Source organism: Labrus mixtus, chromosome 7 (genome assembly GCF_963584025.1).
Source record: "Labrus mixtus chromosome 7, fLabMix1.1, whole genome shotgun sequence".
NCBI lineage: Eukaryota > Metazoa > Chordata > Actinopteri > Labriformes > Labridae > Labrus > Labrus mixtus.
In genome coordinates, this window is record NC_083618.1 from 16,624,154 (window position 1) to 16,649,824 (window position 25,671).

Below are 25,671 nucleotides of genomic sequence, written 5' to 3' on the forward strand. Positions count from 1 at the left end.
TCTTTTAATGCATTTGTTTTATTTCCCTTTAAAATGTATAAACCTTTAGCTCTGCACTCTCAAATCTGGCTAGACAAGTAAACCAATGGCACAGCGAGATTGTTTTTGCTCATGCTGTGAGTCACATTTTTCAAGACAATTGCCTGCTGACAACTGTCGAAGCGAGGAACTCGTGAGTAAAAGATGTGTGCACTAAAGACAGAAAGACAAAGAAGAAGAGGCAGGGAGACGCAGAGAGAAAGAGTGGTTATAGGTTTATTCAGCCTAGAACATCTTAATGAGGGCTTCCAGCATGCACTCAAAAACTTGAGGTGTTTGCTTTTTGAAAAATAAGAGCAGCAAAAATAGTTTGGAGTAGATGCCTGATGGAGATAAGTAGAATCTCCATCGTTACTAAAGAAGGCACATTTGAGGTCAGAAATTTGAGATTGAAATGTGAATATGTATAAAATAGAAACCTTGTAATTTATATAGAATATTCAGTTTGATTCATCTTCTTATATGCTTGTACTAAAACCTTTCTGATCAAATCGGTGGCTCTACATCTCAGTTGTTAGCACAAATATTCATTTTCCTGTATGTGGCATATTTATTCTTTTTAGACTGGTCTGGTCCAGCTTAGGCTCTGACTTGTGCAGAGGTGACATGAAGTATGTGCACACACACATATCGGGAAAGCATTTATTTACCATTTTGTCTCCTGTAATCACATCAACTTTAGCTAGTTTAAAGGAGCAATATGTACAATATCTACTGAATAAAATCATTAAATGACCTGACTTTATCATCAGACATTTAGGAAACATGCTATGTTGAAGTGTTGACTTATCCGACAACAACGCAGCAGCCAGTATGTCCTCCTTCTAAATTTTGATTCTGGTCCATAATGATCTGTTTTTGTTTTGAACAGAGAAGGTAGTCAGCTTTAACTCCACACAACTATTTTGCACACCCCTTAATTTGTCAGATATGAGACCAGTTATTACAGAAGCTGTCTCTACTGTTTTGAAATTAGACTGCAGTACCCATTTTAAATGCTACGTTTCAAAGTTACATTATTGCTCCTTTAAGGTGTAATGTTCCTGTTGTTGTTTTTTATTTGACATAATTCTAACAATTATCTTCCACACTTTAATTAACTCCAAAAAAATATATATCTTTAAAAGTCAGAGTCTAAAGAAGAAAGAAAACAACAAAAGAAAGTTTGCAACTTTGAAATATCACCAAAGCAACTGACAGCCTTTTTCAGCACAGTTTGAAGTAAAGTCCTGCCTCTGACCAAGCAATTAAACAATTATAGTGTAGGAACTTGGGATGGCATCTTGGGTGGTGAATCAGAATTTAGGGGGTGCCCATGCTACCCTAGGTTAAACCTATCCTGTACACGCCCCTGGTTCCTGAAAGCTCATCTGTAAAATACAACACAGGATCGAAAACTAAGAATGAATTTCCTCTTTTAAAATGTTCAGTCAATAGAGAAAAATGGAAGTCTGTCTCTTTTTATTTTCTCCCCAGATGGTTATCTGAATGCATGGGCACCCTTTGCATTGCAAAATATGTGGAAATGCTGCAAAGTTTTATCGCTGTATTTCCCATTCCTATTGGACTCCTATTAGCCGTGAGACCGAAATATCAACAGCAAATATTGTCAGTCTCCATCCACACTGTTTTGGGTAGAGCAATTTAACAGGGCTTCACTTCAATCTGCCACCATAAAGAGATAAGAGTAACCCAGAGCAGCTGAGAGAACCTTTTCCTCTCCTTGATCTCGTTATCTTAAAGGCATATTCTCTCACTTCGACCGGATGCTGTCATGTTTCTCAGCCCATGTTTTATTTCTCCGCTCTGCACAGGGGAGCCGTGTGCCAAGCGAGAAAGGCAGGGGGAAATTGGCCCTTCTCTTTTTTGTCTTTTCTGACTCACTGTTGAGCTCTCCTATTGCTATTCCTCAGTGGTAAATAATGCTTTTTCATTGCATGCATACTCTAGTTCAATGTCAAAAGTGTAAAAAAAAAAAAATCTGGATTTGTTTGTAGTGAAGTTTCATTCAAACTGAAATGCCTCTGCCTTCTTCTGCAGCCCCTCCCCCTTTTCTCATTCTCTTTGATATGCAGGCGGTGCACACAATGCTAATTGAATTTGCACTCATTCTTTTTCTTCTCTGAGACCATATTTCATCAAGTACATCGGTATTACAGACTTTCTGGTGGAAGATACAGCCCTGCAATCTTTTAACCTTGATATGTTTTGGTTCAGATTGCTGGATGAGGGAGAAGGAGGAAAAGGTGGCTGATTGACTTGGATATTTGTTTTGCTTTCTAACATCTGTTTGAAGTGGAATCCACAAGAGAGGGAGATGCTTATGAATCCCGGTGAGTCTCGAAAGCTTGCAGTGTAGATTCATTTAGTATGATAGGCTCTACAAAAATTCAAACCTACCACACCCTCTGCTGCAACCTCATTTGACAGACATGCATATATAGATTCTACATTTAATTTCACAGTGTTCTGCTACAAACGGACAAAACATGACTGACACACAAAGCTCGGACTAGAATGTTCCACAGTTTTCAGATCAAGTCACACAAAAACACAATACAACAGAGAAGGCTCTGTCAGAGTTGTCAGGTTTGACAGCTTGTCTGTCATTAGCCTAGTTTGCCTACAAATCAATACGTCGCCGGCCCTTTGAGGCACTTGTTGAAGTCGGCTTCTGTTTGAAAGTGAGTGAGTGGAGTTCTAAAAACAAAAACTGCACCATTTAGTTGCCAATATGAAATTGCTTTTGAACAGCAAAATACATTTATGATGCAGCTGAGAGTCTCATGTTTTCAACCCAAAGCTGCCGAGAGCTAAACAGAGTGAGAGGACAGTCTAAAAAGCACAAAAATGTTTCGGCACCAAAATGTTGACAAAGTAATTATGCAATTTAGACAATGCACAGTAGTTTTATTTCTCAATATTTGGTACCTAGGACCTCTATTTTGTTCCTGTGGCGTAGAAACAGGTACCAAAATCGATTGATTTTTAAAAAAAAAAATTTAAAGATTTTTTTTGGGCTTTTCTGTCATTATTGGAGTGATACAACAGTGAATAGAGTTGGTAATCAGGGAGAGAGAGAGTGGGGAATGACATGCGGGAAAGGAGCCACAGGTTGGATTCGAACCTGGGCCGCCCACTTGGAAGACTATAGCTTCCATACACGGAACGCGCACACTACCCACTGCGCCACCAGCTCCCAAAATCAATTGATCTTTAATAGTATCGTATCAGAGCTTAAGATTCTGGTATTGTGATGATCCTGCAACACTCATCCGCCAAAAAAATATCTCCTAAACTCCTAGAGAAGATAAAAGGTAACTCTACATTAGCAGCTGTCAGTAGTTGATCATGGCCCTTAATTATGATACACTGGGTGCAAACAGACTTATAGCCAATGTGACTAACCATATGATTCTATGATGAGGCATTCAGAGACTTGAATGAATATCTTTGTTACTCCAAATGAAACTTTATTTTAGCAAAGTTGTAATGCCATAAACTCTAGCATAGTTAGAAGGCTTGTTTGGATTTGGGTTTCCATTGGCTCAGAGAGAGCCTTTCGAGGTTCCTGAGTCTGTCAGTGGATTTAAATATGGATGAACAGATACAAACCGTTCACACAGACAGATGCACATCCTCTCTTTTTACTACATGTACCCACCCCACGCCCACACACGCGTGCACACACGCACACACACATACTCACTGAGTCATAACTTGCTGTGTTTTTAGCCATAGGGAAGTCCTTTATCCACATAACTAGATTAACTCACAGTGAGCTCTGATCAGCTTAATTTGGATTCAGCCTACTTACCCCTCCCTGGTCTGCCTGTCAGTCTGTCTGCATGTTTGTCTGTCATTCTGTCTTTTTTCGAAGATGTTTGCCTGTATGTCTGTGCGTAGCTTCATTTAAACATCTCTCTCTCTGTCTCGCCTTTAATAAGGATTACCAGCAGCAAGTCACACCTCAGCCCATTTTTAGCCCCCCTTATCCCCCTCTCGCTCTCTCACAGCTCATTCCAGTGCACAGCCGTGTTGTTCTTCCATGAATAACATAAAAATATTTTACCCCTACAATGAACAGATGAATACATTATAGCTTCTGTTTGTTCCCAGAAGGAGTCGACTCGCTTCAGGTAGATTATCATGATTTCTTGCTTCTTATTTTACATGTAATGAACTCATTCTGTCTGCCAGTCCTGGCAGGGTGTCAATGCAATCCATTGACTGCAGTAGTCTCTCGGTGCTTTTGGATTGCTGAATCTTTCGGGTTGCCCCCGGGGGTCTGACTGACAATACAATAACAGAGAGAATGTGGAAACTGTCAATTTCCTGAATCCACAAAGTCTCCAAAAGTCAACATTTGTACAAACACTACAGCTGATGCCTTTCCCGAGTCCCAAGCTCTTATGGCATTTTCTTCTTCTTCTATTTCTGCATCTTTTTCATTCACCATTTAAATTAAATTCAAACGCTTATGACATCATTGCTCGATTCAGAGAAGTTTTTGTACCCAATCAGAAATAAAGGGGAAAGCAAATCCTGTGTACTATCAAACATCATTTAGAAATTCAGAAGAATCAAGTAATCTTTTTTCATTGAAGGTAATACGTTTTATTAAAGCCTTCAAAAAAAATTTGCTAAAGATTTTTCAGTATACCGCTTACACATTGCCAATTTAAAGCAGAATACTTGCACCACTGTTACACGATGTGTAGAGGCAGAACTGTGTGTGTGTGTTTGAGTGTGCATTCCTGATGGTGTGTGTGCACACAAAGCTCCCATGTCATGCCGCTCACTCTTCCACAATGCTGTAACACAATGTAAAATCAGATACCGGGACACCACTGTCGTGGATGCAAAAAGGTGAAATGATGGCAGAACTTCTCAACTTGCGGAATAGCAATTTAGAAAAGGTTAAAGACACATGCATGGCTCCCCACAACAGAAGCAGTGCATTAGATAATTACCTTAGTGCGGCGCTTATATGGTATGTTTGAATTGTCGATATCTGAATCAGAGGAGGAAGTGGAAGCCATGCCATCAGAAATCAACAATTTCATTTGGTTGCTAATTGGTGAGTAATAAAAACATATGCTGTCCACATCAAAGTCAGCATATTAGCATACATATGCAGGTTAGCTTCTATGTCTTTACAAAGCTATGTTTGCAATTCTAAATGATTCCATGTAGCGCTAGTTAGTTCCATATTATTAGGTAGTCAAACTCCCCCCTGCTGACGCTCAGCAGTTGCTAACAAAAAGAGATCATCAATTGCTGGAAATTAACTCCTACATCCAAAAATAGACCTCTGCCATCTGCACTTGACATCTGGTCTGTCAATAATCACCTCTGGCCATCAATACTTGTCCAGTGGTCGATGTTTAGGCTATAGCTGTATACCGCTGAATAGCTCCCATTTGACTTTTTCCCGGATTAGAGCACAGAATTAGTTACATATATGTAAGTATCCAACAAACCAGGCCCATTTCAAACACAAAAGCTGAAGTTTTATTTTTCGACCTCTTCACTTTTCACCCAATGTCAGCTGGGATTGGTTCCAGCTCCCTGCAAGCCTCTAAGGAGAAGTGGTAGCCTATAGTTACTGTCTGTAAAGGAGAGGACATTTTAAGTTCATTGCCCATGAGCCATTTTCCCTGAAGATCCACTTGTCAAGAGGAATTTGGGGGTTTAGCCTGTCTGGACCCAGAGACACCTAAATGAGTGACCATGGTTTAAGAGTCCCATTCAAGAGGCCAGCAAGTGTTCATGGACCTAAGGTGACAATTCATATTCACCAGTTCCACAGTCTCTAGCTTTCAGGTATGGACAACAAGCCCGCTTCACTTCTGAATTCCTGAGAAAAACAGCACGAAGAGGGCAAAAGATGGAGAAAGGAATGGACACAGAGTGGGAGGGAAGCGGGATAAGGAGGCACGAAAAGAAGAATTATATGAAGGGCCGGGGGGAAAGAGGGGAGAGATAGCGGAACAGAAAGCATGAGATGCCGAGGAAAAAGAAGGGGGATGGAAATAATGAGGGATGGAAGGAAAGTGGGGATAAGAGAGGAGTGGAGGAGAGGGAGGGGGCAGAAAGAGAGAGCTGAGTGGAGCTGAGGAGGCACGGGGCCTGGGGGATTGCTGCGCGTTTATCCTCCTCTGCAGCAGGCTTCTGAAGCACTACCTCAGGAAAAGACTTTAAAGCAGGGTGGCTGCTTCTCCGCACTGATCTGTTAATACCCACAGATACATGAGGCTTCAACATAGCACTCTGGGGGTGGGGTGGAGCGGGACAGTGTGTTTAAGTCTGCATGTGAGTCTGTGTGTGGTTTTTTTTGTATTAGGTGTTCAAGGATCATATCGTATCTCTGCAGACGTTATCCCATCCCAACCGCTAGCTTGCCTCGAACTCACCCGGAGACATGAAGTTACCGGAGCGATTAAAAGATTAGATTGAACCACCATGTGGATGTGTGTCAGCATTGTCACCTAAAGCTGCTGCCGTAAGTGATGAGAGGGTTTGGGGGGAGATGACTACCCTGTTTTAGGAGCCTGTATAAATAGCCTCCTGCCTCCTGGGAATTGTGTGTAAAACTCCCTCAGAGCCAGAGTATATGCTGCAAAAATATACACACTGGGAGGTGGATAGGCTGTATGAGATTTGAGCTGGCTGCTTAACAGAGGAACATGTCCCTTAAACTCAGGGGGGGGGCTTTGAGATTAATTCAACTAAAATACCCAAAGGGGATGAAAATGTAAGATTTCAAACGATCAATTTCTCCGTATTCAGGCCTCCTATGTATATTAAGTGAAGTTCAGGAGAAGGTTGATTCACAGTCTGATTATGGCGAGTCCCGAAAAATGTTTCCAATGCAAAATTGTCAAAAGGCTCTTTGTAAACACATCAACAGAATTTGAAACCCAGAAAACAGTAGGACTGAACATTAAGAAAGGCTTTATAAGACTACACTCAAGACCCTTTATTAAAAAAATAATTTGTGCAAGCAAACATGTTTTCCTCTCAAGCCCATCTTTTCTTTTTTTAAATGCAGCTCCCTCAGAACATTCGTCGTATTACTTGTTTTTCATGTCTATTTTAGCAAAGCCTGCAGAACTTTTCAAGGCAAGACATAAAACATGTAATTCAAGACTTTTGCACTTAACCCCTTCGGTTACCTTCTTAATAGCTCTACATTATTTTAGTAGAGGACATTTTATTATTGGTTGGATTTAACTGACTATGATTTTACTAGGTTTAAGTTAAGGTGCTATAAACTGAGTTGACAACATGTTTTGGTTAAGGGCGAAAATATGCTCAAGTGAACTGTCATGTTAAGGTAGCATTAAAGGATAATTAACATTTAAATCTGGTGGATTTTCAGTGAGATACATTTATTTTACAGTACAAACCATAGACAACAGGATGGAGCTATATGAACTTATGAAAGCTCTTGCATTTTTAGTATCCAAACACTTTATTTCAAACTGGGTTTCATGGTAAGAGAGTAGACCTTGGCAGAGTTTACTGCTGTGTTGAGTTTCAAATAAATGCTTTCTGTGGCTTAAAGAGCCCATATTATGCCCTTTTTGGGGTTCGTATATTTAATCTATGTACCTACTTTTGTACGTTCACAATAGCTAAAGTCTGAAAAAAGTGTCTGTTTTCATGTACTGCTCCTCCTTGCTCCCTCTCCGCTCTGAGTCCATCAGCTGCACTCTGCTGTGCCCACATCAAGTCTGCTCTGATTGGTCTGCCGATCCGCTCTGTCGTTATTGGTCAGTTGCTCAGCACGCGTCTCAAAAAATCAATGACTACAACTGGTGAAACTTTGTGAACAAGTTCCAATCCAAAGAAAAAGAGTAACAAATTAGACTAAAAGATGACAAAACAAGTCACAGCCTTTCTCAAGGACACAGGTTGTATCTAAGAACATGCCTAAAATCACTGCTTATCACCATAGATCCTGTGAAAGAAAGTAAAAACAATACCTTTTAGATTCTCCTGTAAGTATAAACCCACAGCAGCTATACACATAATAACCTTACTGTATGTTCTCACAAGTGACATAAACAAGTTCTCTGTGTATGCTGATATTCTGTATAACTCTGACACGTCCTACAAATTGAGAATGATGAGACAACTAAGTGAAAAACAATAATACATCGATAAATTAAATACAATGACACCAGTTGAACAGACATTAAAAGTATAATTTTTACTTAGTGAGTATTTAAAGGATACAAAACTACATTTCCAATATGGGTTCAGGTCAAAACACCCAACTGATGAAAGACTATGGCATCAGGAAGTGAGAAAGGACAAATACAATGAAATCATAGCTGACGGGAAGCTGCAACATGTTGGTGTTTGATCAAGATAAGCTCAGCAACTCTTCAAAGCCCTGTGTGAGCGTTCAGCAGTAATCTCCAGAAGCTTTCTTTTTGTTCTTAACTACAGACATGTTGACTTTTACTCACACTGAGAATATAAAAGTGCCAAATTTTCTAGACAAACCTCAGTTACAAAACTGAAACCTTTGGTATTAAACAAGTGTTATCCTTATGGATGTAGTCCTGGAAAGGAGGAGACAGAAACATTGTCCTCCTTGATGATCAAAGTTACAGTGGTCTACAGTGTCCATGATTGATCATGTCCATGTTATCTGAATTTACATAAGGACCCCCACTTATTTTTTAAATTCATATTCTGGTTATTTAATTATTGCGTCCCTTTCATTTAAATTACATTGTGCACTAACAGTTGCCGCAGTAAAGACATGCGTTTTTATCGACTTGTGTGTGAATGTTTCCTCTTACTCGATTATGTCATTAGAAGTTAAATGTGCTCCGTTGGTTCCTTCTAGATTGTTAGTTGTTTCTTATCGACCAGGGCCACTTATACTCTTGATAGAAATCACCTGTATTCTCAGATAACATGACAGGCTATTAGGAAGACGTGCTTAACCAGGCGTGTGATATGGCCTGCAGTGGTCTTTAGTGATGGTGTAAACAGCAGTGGTACCGGGTCACTGCTCTGTGGTACAAGCACCCAGCCTCTGCAGCTTGTTTACTGTGCCTTTTCTTAATGTATAAGGATAATGTGCAGCGTAAGGTAGAATAGGCTCCAAGTTAACATGCAAACAACCTGCAGGTCTAAAAGACCATGGAGGGATGTAGTATGAGAATGTGTCTGCTAGAAGCCCAACTGAAATTCAGCATTTGTTTCCGGCTGTTTTGGGATGCTATCCATCTTACTCTTCTGAATTATATTTTATCAACCAACTTTGATTGCATTGCCGTTGAGAGAGAGTGAAGGAGATTTACTCACGGCTAGGTGCAGAAAAGATTGTGACACAACTTTTAAAAAGAAAAAGGAGATTCAACACACAGAACAAACTTCTGAGGCAGTAACATGGCGCCATGGCACATTATTTGGCCAATTACAGGCTTCCATTCACTGTTCCCAGCCTATAATAGCCAATGAGAGCCTGGGTTGAAAGGAGGTGTCTGGCCCTATTTTGATGTCTCTACACCCAGCCAGTTGCTTGCGACTGTGCTGATAACTGACATTTCTTTTAGCCAATGAGATGCTGGACACGTGAACATGCTGCTTCAATCGACACCTCGCATCCTGAGAGCAGGAAGACAATTATTAAAGCCAAACAGACTGCGTTCAGTGATGAAGCCATGCATTATATCAGCTCTTATCAGATCTTTGGAAGAATTTCACATTCCAAAACTACCGATTGTAAGCTTTCAAAAGAGACCTAATTGGTGCTTATAGTCCATACAATTTGAGAATAGCATGAACCTTTGTCACCATATGTGTGGATGTGAATTTTTAGGCCAATGTTACAGGATACTGAAGCTTTAAACCTTTAAAATGCTATATATATATATATATTACAGTATAGCAATTAAAAAATACTAAGGCTTGTAAGTCTAAAAGTGTTTAAAACAATCTGATGGCTGAATAGATGAAAAATGAAATGATGGTAGACCAAAGCAGATGCTGCTGTTAAGTTCTGTGTTGATGAAATTAGTTTGGCTTCAGCACTAAAAATATAGAACTCCTGCACGTCACGAAGTAAAATTGTGGCCTTGAAGACTTTTCCCCTCACTATGGCAACTCTCTGTGTTTCAATACAGTTATGTCCTCATTGGCGTATTTCTCTAAAAGCCTCACACCTGCAACACAGCAGACTGCACACACCAAAGGATGGGTTTTCATCCCTTTGGAGCTCTTAACATTTTTGTTTACGCTCACATTTCAGCCAGCCAAACATCTACCCAGTTCAAATGATCTCTATACCAACCAGTTCAAAGAGCTTCTAAATCATCATGTTCAGAAGAATTAAGAGGCCTAAATCCTGCAGCTTCGTCTTGCTGACAGAGTCTGCAGGTTTATAATCTGGACACTGTTACAGGGCAGCTTGGGTTTCATGAGAAAGTGTTCTTTTTTTTTTTTTTAAAACGCTATCTACAGGGGGTGGAGTTTGTGTGATTAGAGTCAAGTTACACTGTAATTAAAGTAGTTAAATAGCTGCACTGCAATCTCAGGAGACCCTTGCATGTTACACTCAAGGTAAGGGAGGAGGAGGTGGTTTGGAGATGTAAAGTGGGTAATTAAATGAAGATTGTAAGCTATTGAATTATCTCCTGGGTGAATACAGTACCTTCTTTTCTTCCTCCTTCCCTCCTCCATCCCTCGCTCTATAGACCTGCACCTGAGATGAAGATGACAGTTAATGATGGTCTTTTTTAAAAACCTCTATCTCCTCCCCTATAGCTCACTCTCACCCTCTCCAGACAGACTGAGGTTCTTTTTTTTCATGCTTTACTAAGAAAGGTCCACGCCATTTTCTTCCCCCTCTAAACTCGATTAGCAGATTGCCCCCTCCTCTTTCTGTTCTCCATGTTTCCACCTACCCACCAGCCCACCTAACTATGCAGTTACAAAATCTAACTGCAGAGTTTGTTCATTTTAAACAAGAAAAAAAAAAAAAAGAAAGAATGAAGTTCACTCGGGGGTCTGTTTTATTTTTGCAGAAGTTGGAGAGGAGCCAAAGAGCAACAAGAGAGACTGATGTCTGATGGCACGGTAAAGACAACTTGAAGGACCTGGGAGCCATCACTCGCACAGAGTGGCAGCAAGGTCATGTGGCTGAGGGACGGTGAGTCTGGTATTTGCATATGCCGAGGATAGGAAATGTATGTCTGCTTAGTGCCTCCATTGTAGTCATTTTAAAATGTGTTTAGACCACAAAGATTGCTCGATTTGCGTTGCTGTTATCTACTTTCATGCATGCATTGGCCGGGAAAAAGTTTAAGCATACACATCTTTTGGAGAGAAAAATAAGTAAAATATCTCCACATATTTTGTCAAGCTGTTTCATTCATGTAAATCAACAACCACAGATCTTTAAGTGAAAAAAAATGTTTCTTTGGTTGACAGACCATCCAATTCCAGGTCTTGACCGAGAAACGTAGGCCTATTAAAGATCATAATTCCTCTGTAAATACACATGACGTGGTTTCAAAACCAAAAGCTTGCACAAGTAGCATATAATCACTTGAATAAATGAATTCATGTGGTCCATTATGTGGAATCAATCTGTTATATTCACAACACTTTTGTATTCGCAACACAACAGCTGCATTTCATTTGGAGGTAATCAACACTTGACTATCATAATAAAATAAGTCAGTTAGTTAAAGCTGAGTCGATTAGAGGTGCGGAGGGAGAGACAGTGTTTTTCAATGCATGTGTGAATCACTCAATATTCTGTTCTCATTTGTGTTGCATTACAGTATGTGTGTACGGCCAACGCTAAGGATAAACGCCCATCCACAAACTGCTGAGTCATCCAGTTTAGAGCCCTTGGAGACCGCTCCTTGTGTTAATATGTCTGGTCTCTTGTCTGGTCTTCAGATATCAGGGTTACTATCTGACTGAAGGATCCAATCTGCAAGATTATGTGTGTTTGATGTTGCTTACAGCATCTGCCATCAGTTGTAATTGAATGTACTGCATATAATCTGATACAGCCGGGGAGGATGTTTCACAACCACTGTCATTGAGTGTGTGTGTGTGTGTGTGTGTGTGTGTGTGTGTGTGTGTGTGTGTGTGTGTGTGTGTGTGTGTGTGTGTGTGTGTAAGGTTCTTCTGCCTATGGATGCCCTGCAGAAATCATAAAAGCCTGTCAGTCCCGTAGGGGTTAGCATCAGCCTTTTGGTGAAACATGGTCTCTATGCTAAATAACCCATTAAGGTGGTGTCCTCTGCATTTGGTCAAGGTGTTGAAGGATGCTACACATGCCAATGAAAATATTTTCAGTTTTTTATCCCTAATTGTATCCAACATAGACGAAAAAAGCAGTCACCCCTGATTTCATTACAAGTTTACGTCCATTGAATGTAATGTTTTATTTTTGAGTCTGGCCATTTTAACATTGCAGTAGGTTATGGTTGTGCACATTTAACACCACACTCCTCATTTACCACGACCTGAAGCATTTGACTCTTACACTTGACATGTACATTAACATTTCAGTCTGATGCTGCCGCGTAGAGTGATGAGCGAGCAGGTACAGTGGAGGTTCAGTGTCAGGCTCAAGGACGCTTTGACACGGCACAAGGCTGCTGCTGGGACACATCAGCACTAGAGGTGATTAAATCATCCTTATAATAGGCAAGTGCCTCTTACAGGAAAAAAATCTTTAAGAAACTGAATTGTTCCAAACTTTATGAGCATTTATTTGTCTGTCAGAGAGGATTTATACCATAGACTGTATAGTAAGATGGACAGAGAGAAAAAAATCCTGGTAGTGAAGCCAAAATATTTAGAGCTCTCTCTGCTGACTGGCTGCAGTATAGGTCATAAACCCCGCCTCCTCAATGTTAACAGATGGTATTGCAAAATTATCAGTGAACGAACTGAACGAGAGCTCCGCCTCCGAGTCACTCTCTTCCTGAGTACTGAGAGGAAGAGAGTGACTCGGAGGCGGAACTAAATTCTCAGCTCATTGGCTTATTATTCACCACCGGCTGTTCTCAGTACGATCGCGAGCAGAACTAAACGTTCGGCCGTGTTTCAGCTTATTAAATTCTGATTCACAGGCAGAGCTACTGAGAAGTACTGAACGATTCGGTGAACAAATCTTTTGAATGAATCACTTTACTGAACTGATTCAGTACACTGAAAATAACTGCTTTTCCCATCACTAGTTTTCTCTACTAAAACACACGCTGAGCTAAAATCAGCATTCAAGGAAAAAAAAGTCACCGGAAGAGTCGACAGTGACAGCAGGGCATGACGAAAACAGAAGGGAGAAAAGTTTCAGCCACAGTGGCAGACAGCTGGAGGAGCTGGAACACACTGCTGCTACATCGCCCCTTAAAGTTAAAGACTAGATCCTGGTAAAGATAAAAGTTATTCACAAAGCATCTTAGCTCTTAAGAGAGCTCCTAAAGTAAAGATCTAAGGATGAAGAGTTTCTCACAGAGAAGAAAGAAGGATAGATTCCAGCTCTATCACAGCCTCATATTAATATCAGATTAAGTAGACTTACAGTTACCAGCATGGTGAATAAACATGAGCACATAAGTATAAGAAAAATACACAATATTTTTATAATCAGAGCTCAATTAATGAAATAAAAGTTGTGATTGACTTTTGCATCAGAATGGTTAAAGAGTAAATTGGTGACTGTTATTTTTAGAATCAAAAGTAATGTTCCTGGGCCAGCGGTTACAATGGTCGAGCCAGTGATCTTTTTTTTTATACAGTGGAGATTCAGTTTTATAGGCTACATTTATAAATTACAATAAATATCGAGTCATATTGAATATCGACATTAGGCAAAAAAATATTGTGATATCAAATTTAGGCCATATCGCCCAGCTCTAACTGATATATGTCCACATCTTCATTTAGCTGAGTAGTTTAAAAAATATATTTATTTGATATAAACACTAGTGGACACATCACAAAGGACAGCTCTTAACAGGATCAGCTAGAGGAGGAAAGACAAAAAAACTTTATAAAAAACTAACAACACAGTCATTGAACTTAACTCTGAGTGTCTGCTCCACTTCGACTCAGGAATCTGTACTGCTGTGGACTTCTGCTAGTAGTGACACAGCTTCCACCATCAAGCTCTCCTCTGCGCAAGTCTTGGCTCCAAATTATGCCACCAACGCAATATGTCTGTACTTGGCTCCACTTTTGTACAATGGGAGGAGGCGAAGATGTGTTGTCCATATTGATATACAGTCAATGATTTATTCCAATCAGAGTGTTGTCTGTTAGCCATAGCCATGTGCTGGTTATATTAGATTATCATAAAGCACAGTGAAGCAGCAATCCTGGTTCAGATCAAGGGTAGGAACATTAAAACTTTTAAAGCTTTCTCTATAAAATCAAAGAGTAAAAATGACAAATATCGGTTTCATTTGGAGTTACATGGTGGACTTTATCTTGACGGGATGCATTGACATCCTGCATCCTTGTTACTAAAATTAGGTTGCTAGGAAACCAGCTCATCAGCACCTCACACACTAATACTAATACACTGTTGGTTTTTACAGATGTTGCGATAGGTTAATAAGTGAGCTTTGTGGCACTGTTTATGCTTTCAGTTGTGCTTCCATGTGTGCTAAGCTAGCATCTCCTCCTTATAGTGTTACATATTTCCACATATGGATTTACCATACAGCTAAGATATCACCCTGCTCTAGTGCTCAGCCAACCAAACATCATGATGTGAATGTGAAATTCTTTGTGTCAAACGAAGTTCAGCGACTGCATTTTGTCACCATAAAAAAACGAGAGCTACAGTAGACATGCAAGCTACCTCCTGAGAGACACAAAAAGAGGGTTGTGCTTGGGATTTGTTTTTTTTGTCTGTGTGTGTGTTTCACCCCAACAGAGGAGCTGTAGTTCAAAGAGGTAGACTAGTGAAAAGTATGTCACTGGTACCACGCCAGGATAAGGTATTACTAGATTTAAATCCTTCAGCTCTGATCAAAAACAGAACTCGCTATACAGACACAGAGATACTGGTACACAAAGCCTCTCATACACACACACACACACACACACACATAGAAACACAAACTCATGCTTTCATGACAATAACTTGAACAATAACACCAACAACGGTGACCTTTGTGTCTCAGCTCACAGGCCAGATGACAGTCAGCGGTAGATCGCTCCGTGTGGCGAGGGATGCTGTTATGCTGTAGTCATTCTCTTTTATCACGCTGTTGTTCTCTATTTTTATTTTTGTCTTTTTTTATATATTTTTTTACAACTGCAGTGTTATCAATAATGCATCTGCAAACAAGGCCAGAACATTGATTTGATTTTCCAACTATATTGGTCTTACAAATATTGCTGTTAAACTCTATTTGCAGCGCGGTTATTTACAATAAGTTAGTCCTTGAACTTGTGTAAAATGTAGTTTTATTTTCCATTCTACATTTCTATTTTTTTTTACCAACACTGCTTTTAACATTTCAGATCAGTTCATAGTTTAATCTTACCCGCAGAGATAGTTGTGCAGGGGCTCTGGGATGATGGAAGTCTTTGGAGTGAATGTTGCTCCTGCCCCAGATGTTTAATAACTAAAGATTTGGATTAACTTCTTCAAATCAAAATATGACAGTTAAATCTGTGATCGGAGTTTGGGAGCTTTTAGAGGCTTTTCCAAATCTTACATTCTAATAGTTCTGTAACATTTTTGTAGTGCAAGCTTTAGAAACACGTGTGAAAAATCACTGGGTGTTGTGTGCGTGTCCACCTATAGTGGTTTCTCCCACCAGTGTTTTCACACATGCAAGGTTTTCTGTATCTATGACTGTGTGTGTTGGACTGTGTGAGTGTGTTTTTGAGTTCATTTGCTCATGCTTGTTTACTCACATGCCTCAATATGTCCCGTAATCCTGGAGACTGGCACACATCATAGTGTTGGGAGCTGGGGAATTCAGAGCTGTTCTGCCACATTCATCCGTCTAAAGAAACAGACAGAGAGAACTTATGTGGCTGTGTTTAGCATATCACGCAAAATAAAGAGAGATTTTGAGTGTGCGCAGGGAAAGGCTGCCTCTTTGAATGTGGAATCTGCTGTGGAGGAGATTCAAAGGGGCAATTTTACACCAGCTTATGAGCAAGGGAGCGTAAAGAGGGATGCACACACTGCCTAGAGACCGCCAGATGTTACACAAGGGAATCCATCCACAGTTAGATTGACCAAGGGTAGTATGATTCTAAATTGGCTCTGAAAAAATTGGGTCCTCATATAAGAAACAGATGACAGAAACATTTGGAGAACAGAGTATTTCATGAAAAATAGTTGCCAGTTGAAATCGTCACCTCTGTGCAGGAGGTAACATCATCAGCTGTTTTTGTAAGTTTTTAGTTTGTAGAATATTTAAAAAAAAGATAACAGATTTCACTCTGCTGCGGCTTTGGCTCAGTTGTGAAAAAGTACGAAAGTCAGAAAAAAGGGTTAGAATTGTGTGAGCCAGTATTAATGGCTCAGTTGGTCGAGTCCGTCGTCTCTCAATCGGAAGGTCGAGGGTTCGAACCCTAGCTCCTGTGGCCACATGTCTGATGTGTCCTTGGGCAAGACACTTAACCCCAAGTTAGTCGTGCTGCTTCGTTGGCGGTGTATGAATGGGTATGAATGGATATGAATGGAATTAGTTAATTCTGATCAATTTGCATAGCATCCTGCGCCATCAGTGTGTGAATGTGCCTGCTGCTGTGTCACACCTACCACCATTTTCTCTGGCAGGACGTCCAGCCAAGGGCCTTTGTAGTATAACTTTTTTTGTGGACACAAATTCAGATTTAATATTTCTTAATATGACACCTTTATAAGCATTTTTGCAATAACATGTAGTGACAGTTAAGATTCTATTGATAATATTGTTACTAAAAAACATAGAGGACTGTGAAGATTTGGCAGGTGTACTGTTGACCAATGCGGAGGCATGCAACACAATTCGATATTTTATTAACTTTGTTTGAAAACCGGTCCATATTTTGATAACATGTTGTTCAATAAGTATTTGACTTTTTAACTCATTAGAGTACATATTTTAACAGCAACTGCCTTTACCTTAATTGTTTCACATCCAAATAGAATGCAATATTACGTCTGTAAATTATTTTAAAAAATGTTTCAACGAAGCACAGCAGGCAATTCTAGTTAGACTGTCATATTTACACATTACAAGATCCACATAGAATAATACAGAAATCATGTATTTATCAAAATATATTGACAAGTATTTAAAAGATAAATGGCAATATCATCTGCATAGAGTGGTTACAGCTGGTTCCTTACATAACATAAATACAAAATAATAATGCCTGGTCACGTAGGGAAACAGCAGGATGGCAGAGCAGCCTAGAAGCATGTACCGGTTAATATCTTGTGTCATATGTCCTTTACAAAAGCTACCTGGCTTTCATTTGCTGTCAGTACCCAGAAACCCCCTGGGGAACAATGTCAAAGTGAGGTTAAAGTTAAAAACAAAAATAAAGTTACAAAGAAATGGCCACAACACAAACTGTATATCTAACATGTTTACCCCAGACAATATAAAAGGTGTTCTTTTTTTTACTCGCGACAATGTTAAAAAAAAGGTGAAAAAAATGAGTTTACACTGTAATTCAGAGATACTGCTTCAGATGGGTAATGCTATAAAGACAAATCAAAACAAACCCCAGTATGAGACTGCTGTTTGTTCAAACCTTGTTATCCATCTCCAGAGATGCTTTGATTTCATGGCAGATGGGAGAGGTGAGAGGCAACAGCATAGTGCACACTGATCATTACATTGAGCAAACTGTGTGTGTGTGTGTGTGTGTGTGTGTGTGTGTGTGTGTGTGTGTGTGTGTGTGTGTGTGTGTGTGTGTGTGTGTGTGTCTTGGAGATTGCAGCAACTGCTAGTCATTCAGTGTGTTAGCTATGGCAGGTGGCTGACAGTGAGGCATGTTCCGTGTTAAATCCAGCTCCTGCTGCGTTTATTGATCTTTTATCTTTTAAGAAGTAACAGGCAGCCCCTTTGTTTTTGCATGTATAAACGCTGATGTCACTGAAGACTGTAGACTTAATGTGGACACTGAGTGTGATTGATCTGTGTATGTACAGTGAGTGCATATCGATGTGGAAAAGTTTCTTCCGTTTCTTCTTTAACTTTAAATGATAAAATATCTTTGCAGATAGTCCAAGACTGTTGACCCTCAACAGGAGCTGTCGCTATATAAATAAAACCAGCATTCTTCTCAGCTTGTTTTATGGTGCATGTTGTTTCCTCTGCTTTACTGTATTGTAATTACTTGCCTCTCCACCAGATAAAAAGCCAAGCTAGGGCCGCTTCTCTGATACTTATATTCAAACTAATAAGTTCCCATAAGTCCTTGGGATTCAAAAGCTTTCCTCACATTATGTGTGCTTTCGGTCCTTCTTTTACTCCCCTCCCCATCTTCCATCAGCTGGGAAAAAAAAAGAAAAAAGAAAAAAGAAGAAAACCCACAGACATGAAAACTGGAATGGAAATTCTCCCAGGCGCAGCCACCTCCTCAGATGCAACAGTGAGCTAACCAAGGGGATCTTTGAGGAAGCAAAGGGACTTTTAATGAACAGGCCCTTTATTGATCTGTGGACAAAACAGTCGTTAATTATGTGCGGGTGGGCATTTAATTGAGGGAGTGAAACAAGGTCCCTGCTTGCTAAGCTAATGCCTGGGCCAGAATGAGGAGAATTTGATTGAGTCCTGTGCCATGGGGCTGAAGGATGACACACCACAGTCACTGAGCCAAACTCTCTGGATCTTCCTTCCTCCCTCTCCCCCGCTTTTGTCTCTTTTTTACCCCTCCTTGTCCCTCTCTGCCTCGCTGTCTCTTTCTTTGTCATATAGTAAGTGACACTCGCTGTGTTATTCCTCTCTCCCTTTGTTTCCAAATTAGGAGGAAATGCCCTCAATATCCTAATTTTCCTCAACTCTGTGAGCTCTTTTCTGGTCGGTGCAGTCTGTCTCACGCATCTTTGATTTTCTGACTTGAATAAATGGCAGCAGTGAGGATGTGTCTAAAGCAGTAGACAATATGGAAGAGGAGCATATTGACTCAAAATGCTGAGTGGTATGTATCCTAACATCCGTATCTCTATGGTGTGTGCGATCTTGTGTCTTTTTAATTTGTAGTTGTCGGTCATCATCAGGCAGGTAACCGACTAATGGCTCTGCTCAGTAAACCTTTTAATGTGCCACCTTCCATCCCTCCCTACCTATATATTGTTTCTGTGGACTGTTGGACACTTATTGTGTCTAAAACTGCAGTTGTTTTTAATAAATTATTCCATGTTTTATTAATTAATTCGTCATTTTTTCCCTTCTAAGAGTTGAGAATTAAAAGCAAGAGAGTAAGTTAAAGAAGGAACAAAAGATTTCCAATTAATACGACTTAAGTATAGTTAAAACATTTAAAAATGTATTTTTTTTGTGCCTTTTTGCCTTCATAAGATAGGACAGCTGAAGAGAGACAGGAGATGTTGGGAGGAGACAGAGTAGGGGATGACATGCAGCAAAGGGCCGTGGTGGAATTCAAAACTCACAGCCACTACAACGAGGAATACTTCCTCTGTACATGACACAACCACAAGGCTATCTGGTGCCCCAAATATAGTGACATTTTAAATAAATTAAAGATACATGTTGGGTTGAACAGCCCAACAGAACCATGAATTTCTATGATCATTACAAACTTCATAAAGTATAAGTATTTAAATGATGAGAAAACACGCAAATATTTCCTCATCATACACAGTACATCAAACGTTAATAAGACAATATAGACGGCATGTGTTTTTCACTAAGTTCAATGAGTCTTAGAGCTCTTTTTGCCCCACCAAAACACTCACATTATTTTAAATAGGGCCCTTACACTGGGCATTTATTGGGCCATAATGATATACTCACAATAACTGATTGATAACACTAGTTGTGGAAAATAGAAAAATTAGACTTGATTTTAAAAAGTATGTTCCATTAAGTTATAAAACCCTTCAAATTGGACCACTCTATACAAGAGGTCATTTAGGATAACTGTGCTGGTCAATCAGAGGAGGCATCAGCCATGAGCCCCTTTGTGGAGTCGACGCTGTCAGAAGTGAAAACCTCCATCACTCACACACTGCCGCACAGTTGTACAGATGAATGGTGGTGTTTAACCGAAGAACTGCACAAGGTGTAATCCCTACAGGGGATGAGTTGCGTTGCTTGAGCATGAGTGTCTAAGCTCAGCGTGAGTTAGACTCTCATTAAAAGAGGCTTATTTATCTCTACACCTCCTAAAGAATCAAGACTGGCGTCTTCAAGTCTTTGGGCTGGCAGCAATTACCATACCTATCAAGTAGCTTTTATAACGCCTGTTCTGTGTCATAAGAAAGATGTGCCAAGCTATTACTCAAGCTGCCGGCGCTTTTTCACAAGGTGTAAGCGCTGAATGTGTTCTCAAAATGGATTTATGTAGAGGGATCAGTTTCTGTGCCTGGGAAAAAAAAAAAAAAAAAAAAAAAAAACACATCCAGTTTAGAAGTAAAAAAAATAGAGCGTTGCTATCTTTGCTTTTCTGGAGAGAAGGGAATAACAGCTTGTAGTTGTAAGTTGTTGAAGCCTCCTGTGTTTGGCATTTTAACAGCAGCCAGGCCTTGTGCTTGTCAAAACCAAGTTTAGAATGTGATATATTAAGCATTTAAAAGGCCTCCAGTGATACTGGAAAATAAGTTACATTTAACAGATTGGCAGAATGAAAGGAATGTTTAGGTTTTTATTGTCACTCCATAGGATGAATGTGACAGATCAAAATGTACGAACAATATGCGGTATTTTCCAAAACTAATACAAAAAGTGTGAAAAATAAACACTAAGATACCCTCGTTCATGATAGCTCAAATCTCTGATGACAACGTCACATGACAGCTACTGAATAATAGGCTTGGGTAGGTAACAGTGGAGACACCGGATGGAGAAAGCCTGGTTTTTAAAAGTGGTGAACTACTTAAGCCCTTCCCCCTGAAGACAAGAAATGCACTGCATCCTACTGGTGCAGAACTAATACACAAGAGAATAGAGGAGAAGATTACGATATATATTCATCACTTTTAATTCCTCACTCATTCAACTACTTTTCTCTAAAATTATTTCATAGCTACTCCACTAGTTTAGCTTGCGGAAGACTGTTCTCTTTCGAACGCATTTCAAGCTGCATGAAGCATGTGTCTGAAATGTTTTAACCAGCTTCTTACATGCCCATATCATCCAAAGATCAATGATTTGGTTTTGATGGTTTTGAAGAATCTTTGACACGTCAATGGCTGTTTTGGTGTGAAGAGAAAAAAGAAATGTAAACATTTTGTTGCGGTAGCCTTCCCAGGCTTTAACCGTTTCTACATACAATTAATTCAGACTTAACTTATAAGATGTACCTTACTTGGCCGACTCCAACTTGGTCCAGCTTAACTCTTATTAGCTGTAATTTTGCTAAATAAAAACTCAGCTGTGCTTGTCATACGGTCTGAGCTCAGTGCTAGCCAACTTCATCCAGCCATTGTCTTTCCTTCCTCATGACTATAGCTTGGGAAAAGTGTCGAAAAAACACATCGTGTCACTTATTCTCAAACGAAAAGTTTAACTCCACGCTGAGAGTGCTTGTAGGAGGCTTCATAAATAACTCAGAGCATACATGTAGGGGTATTTTTAGTGCTCGTTTAAATTTCATCTCAATTCCTGGGTGTGAAAATATGAATGCTTGATAAACATGAGCACTGCTCCTACAGTATATGATGAAACACAAAGCAACTCGTTTTGGTCCAGGCTGTCCTGTGTGAATTTAGCAAAGAAAGATATAAATGTATTTATTACCCTTAGTTGAGCTATACCTCTTTAATAATGCAAACAGAGCCGCAAATGTTCACCTAGTGTCCGCGTGTGGCTGCAGAAAGTTCCTCTGCTGATAGTTTTGTGTGACTAGCCGTAATATTCCACTGCTGCTTGGAGGGCTATTACTGTCAGAGTAGGCCAGCAGGGTGTCATTATACGGCCAGCAGCTGTAACTATTTGTTTTTTCCTACGTTAGCTCAGCCTTACAGCTGTGTTTGTGGCTGTGTATGAGCATGAAGAGGAATGTGCCCATGCTTGCACGATTACATTTGTATGTGTTTGTGTGTGTGTTCATGCATGTGTTTGTCTTGTATGTATGAAGTGGGCTGTTTGTATGTGTATGTGTTTGAACTCTACAATGCTTTTTTTCTCCAGGGGTCTATAACCTCGCATTGCTTTATGATAAATGTGTAGTACTGCGGTGCATGTGTGGCCTTAGAATGAAACGGTCGGCTGGCCCCTGCGGGAGCAGTGCATACTGTTTTCAGACACATCATTACTGCTAAGGATCTATTGATTGTTTTCTGGTGTGTGCTCCCTTTTTTCTTTTCTTTTGGTGGTGTTTTTCTTTTCAATTAGCTGCACTTTCACACAAATTAAACACATGACAAGTGCTAATTCACTCACCAGACTAATGTACAGCTTGAAGGATTGTCATTTGGGACTCTCCCCCAGCAGAAAAAAAACAATGCAAATGATCGAACAGATGCTTAGAATGACTGCATGTGTTTCCTGTACCTAATAGGCTACTGTTAGCAGGTGTTTGTTTGAATTAAATATGTTTCATAGTATTGGTGACATGAATAAATAAACAAACAAAGACTGGTATTTTCATCCTTTCTCTTAGCAGCAAACTATTATGATCTTTATTCAACATGAAGCTAAAATTGGTAAAATAAGTTTTTAAGAAGTTTTCTGGAGGAGTACCCATCAAATCACATGTTCTCAAGTTTGACCACTGGCCAAGCTGCCATATTCAATAAATTGGAAGCAATAATAGGCTTGTTGGTAACACTTCAGACAAATAATTAACTACAGCCTCCGTTGAAAAGTGACACCAATGTGGAAGTGACTAGAGGTTGGCTCCAAAAGACAAGGAATCCAAATGATGCACCATGTGAAAATGCCTTTTATTCCTTGTATATTTGCATTAGGGCTGGGAATCTTTGGGTGTCTCACGATTCCATTTGATTTCGATTTTTGTGGTCACGATTCGATTCAGAATCGATTTTCAATTCAAAACGATTCTGGATTCATGGATCCATGGATTCAAAGTCTATTTATGAATTAGTACATACTTCAGGTTCTACTCCAGTCATCTGTGAGACTGGCTGAATTTCATGCTGTTCTATTTGGAATTCTACTGAGTTAAAGAGCTAGCCTTAGCATTTAACAGGGAGTGACTGATTAGCCCAACAAAAGGTTATGAATCGATTTTAAATCTTACAGGACAAGAATCTCAATTTTTAAATAAATCGATTTTTTCTTTTTAATTTGCATAATTAGTGGGTGGCTGATTAGACTGACAGGTGGGTGCATTGTAACTGTTTGCCAAGAGGCTAAAAACCCGACTCTATTCCACATCATTGACTGTCACTAGATTGTCCAACAGTTAGTTTGAGTCAACATTTCCAATCTGGTGAGCACCACCACGGGGACCTTCTAACCTCATTTCAGATACTAATGGGTGACATCACTGAGACTACATCCATGGTTTATACAGTCTATGGTGAAAATCTGTGAAACATGAAGTCAGTAAAACTAGTATTTACATTATTTTATTTTTTAATGTATATTATCTGTTCTGTTATCAGTTATCTTTCCTAATAATAATCAGCATTGATTAATCACAGCAGTTATATGAAGTGTAACACTGATCTATCTCTATCAGGATGATTAAGGTATATCCATACACTCTCATGTACTCGTCTGTCTGTCACTCACCACTAGGTAGAGTAAGGTGTGTGTATGTGTGCTAATTCTGAGGTTATGCAGCCTGATTCTCGCAGCCTTGGAAAGGCTCAACCCACACACTCTACGACATTTTGACTGAACACCTTCAGGGCCCTACTGTCTCCAGCGCTGTAACTGGAACGGATCAATCATTGTATGTTTCTCAAGACTGCAAGTGTCTCTGCCATTTTATTTTATTTTTTTTACAAATAATTCAGATGAACATGTTCCTAGGTATAGGTCTTTTTTGCTTATATTTAATGGATAGGCAAGTCTAATTTGAATGTTTTAATGGGTTTTAAAATGTGTGGTCAGGGTTATGTGTAGCTTCTTTCTATATAGACACCTGGAGCAAGAATATGTGACTCACTTCTCAATGATGCAGACCTGCTTCACTCTTTATGCAAAACCTTCCAATCCGACCCCCCCCCAAAAAAATAAAAAAATAAAATAAATAAACCCTGCAACCTTACCAGAGGTTTTCAATTTCCAGTGTTGCTCTCTGCTAACAATCCTGGCCTACCAGGATTTATAAGGCCATTACCATTCACAGGAACAACGAGAAACAATGCAGCGCACATGTCCCATAAGACCAACAGAAAATGCATGGTCTTGTCTCCTTGCGTTAAATCAACATCACGCTCTGTTTAGAAATAATTTCTCCTGAAGCTTTGCTCCCACTGTTTGCATCTTTTGCCGTGTGTGAAATGTGTTTTCCTGAAGAAGGATCAGACGAGCCCTAATGCTTTATTTCGGCACAGCGGCACGGCAAACTTAGAGGACACTGATTGCTTGTGTCCTCCACTCTAATGGTCTTGTTAATTCTCCAATGAGGCTGATTGCCACATTCAGATGTGCGGAGGGGGTTAGAGAGGAAAACTGTTAACGGTGCAGTCACGGGGTCCTGCGGCAGTCTGCCATTAATTCAGCAGCAGAGTCCTTCCACCTCTTGTCTTTCCCTCTCACCCTCTATCCCTCTCTCTCTCTCCTTCCTTCTGTCCGTCACCCGCTTCACATAGCGCTTTAGGAATTAAATTAGAGCTTGCGAAATCTTCAGACATGCTTATTACCGGGCTGGCATTGTTGTAATGTGTCTGACCTTGACCTGTTAAGGATTAATCCAAGCAGACAGGGCTGAGCAGGCTCCCTGGCTGATTCCCATGCAGAGCACAGGCACCAGTTGTGTTTACCAATCTGAGATGGAAGAGGTGGACAAACAAGAAGTACCAGCTCCTCATTCAGGGAGAGCAGTCAGGACTGGACTCACTTTGTCACATCAGAAAGTGGGAAAGGGAGAGAGGTGACAGTGAATCAGTGGGCATTTAAGCGATGGGGAGACTCTGTTCAAAATCCCAGACAACAAGTCCGTGCTGGACACACTTGTGAGGGTGAGGGTTTTTAATTTGGGCCCTCCTTAGGAAGCCCATGTGGTCCATGTAATGTATGCATCATGGGGCCAAGTGGGAGCCAAATCTGGCTCAAAGTGGAGGTCATGTTCCCTCCATCCTTTTGGCATATATGTGTTTTTTCCTATTGGGCAAAGAGATATGCTACCAAAAGTATTAACCATGATAATGTACGGGTAGTTCCTGTGAAGTGTGAAGGTGCTCTGCCCTTCGTTCATTATGACGTTTGTTCAGTGATTATTTGTATAAGCTTGAGCAAACAGAAGGCAAACTGATGCCAAACGTCACAGCATTACAGCCAAAGCTTTATTTACACG

At 40.0% G+C, this 25,671-nt stretch overlaps 1 protein-coding gene across 1 annotated transcript in view; it reads left to right on the forward strand.

Moving 5' to 3' along the window:
• LOC132978190 (cadherin-22-like) overlaps positions 1–25,671 on the forward strand; it is a 190,720-nt gene that overhangs the window by 38,947 nt on the left and 126,102 nt on the right. The window contains exon 2 of the mRNA XM_061043306.1: positions 11,091–11,215. The gene's annotated coding sequence lies outside the window, so the exon portion shown is untranslated. The remainder of the gene's footprint in view (positions 1–11,090; positions 11,216–25,671) is intronic.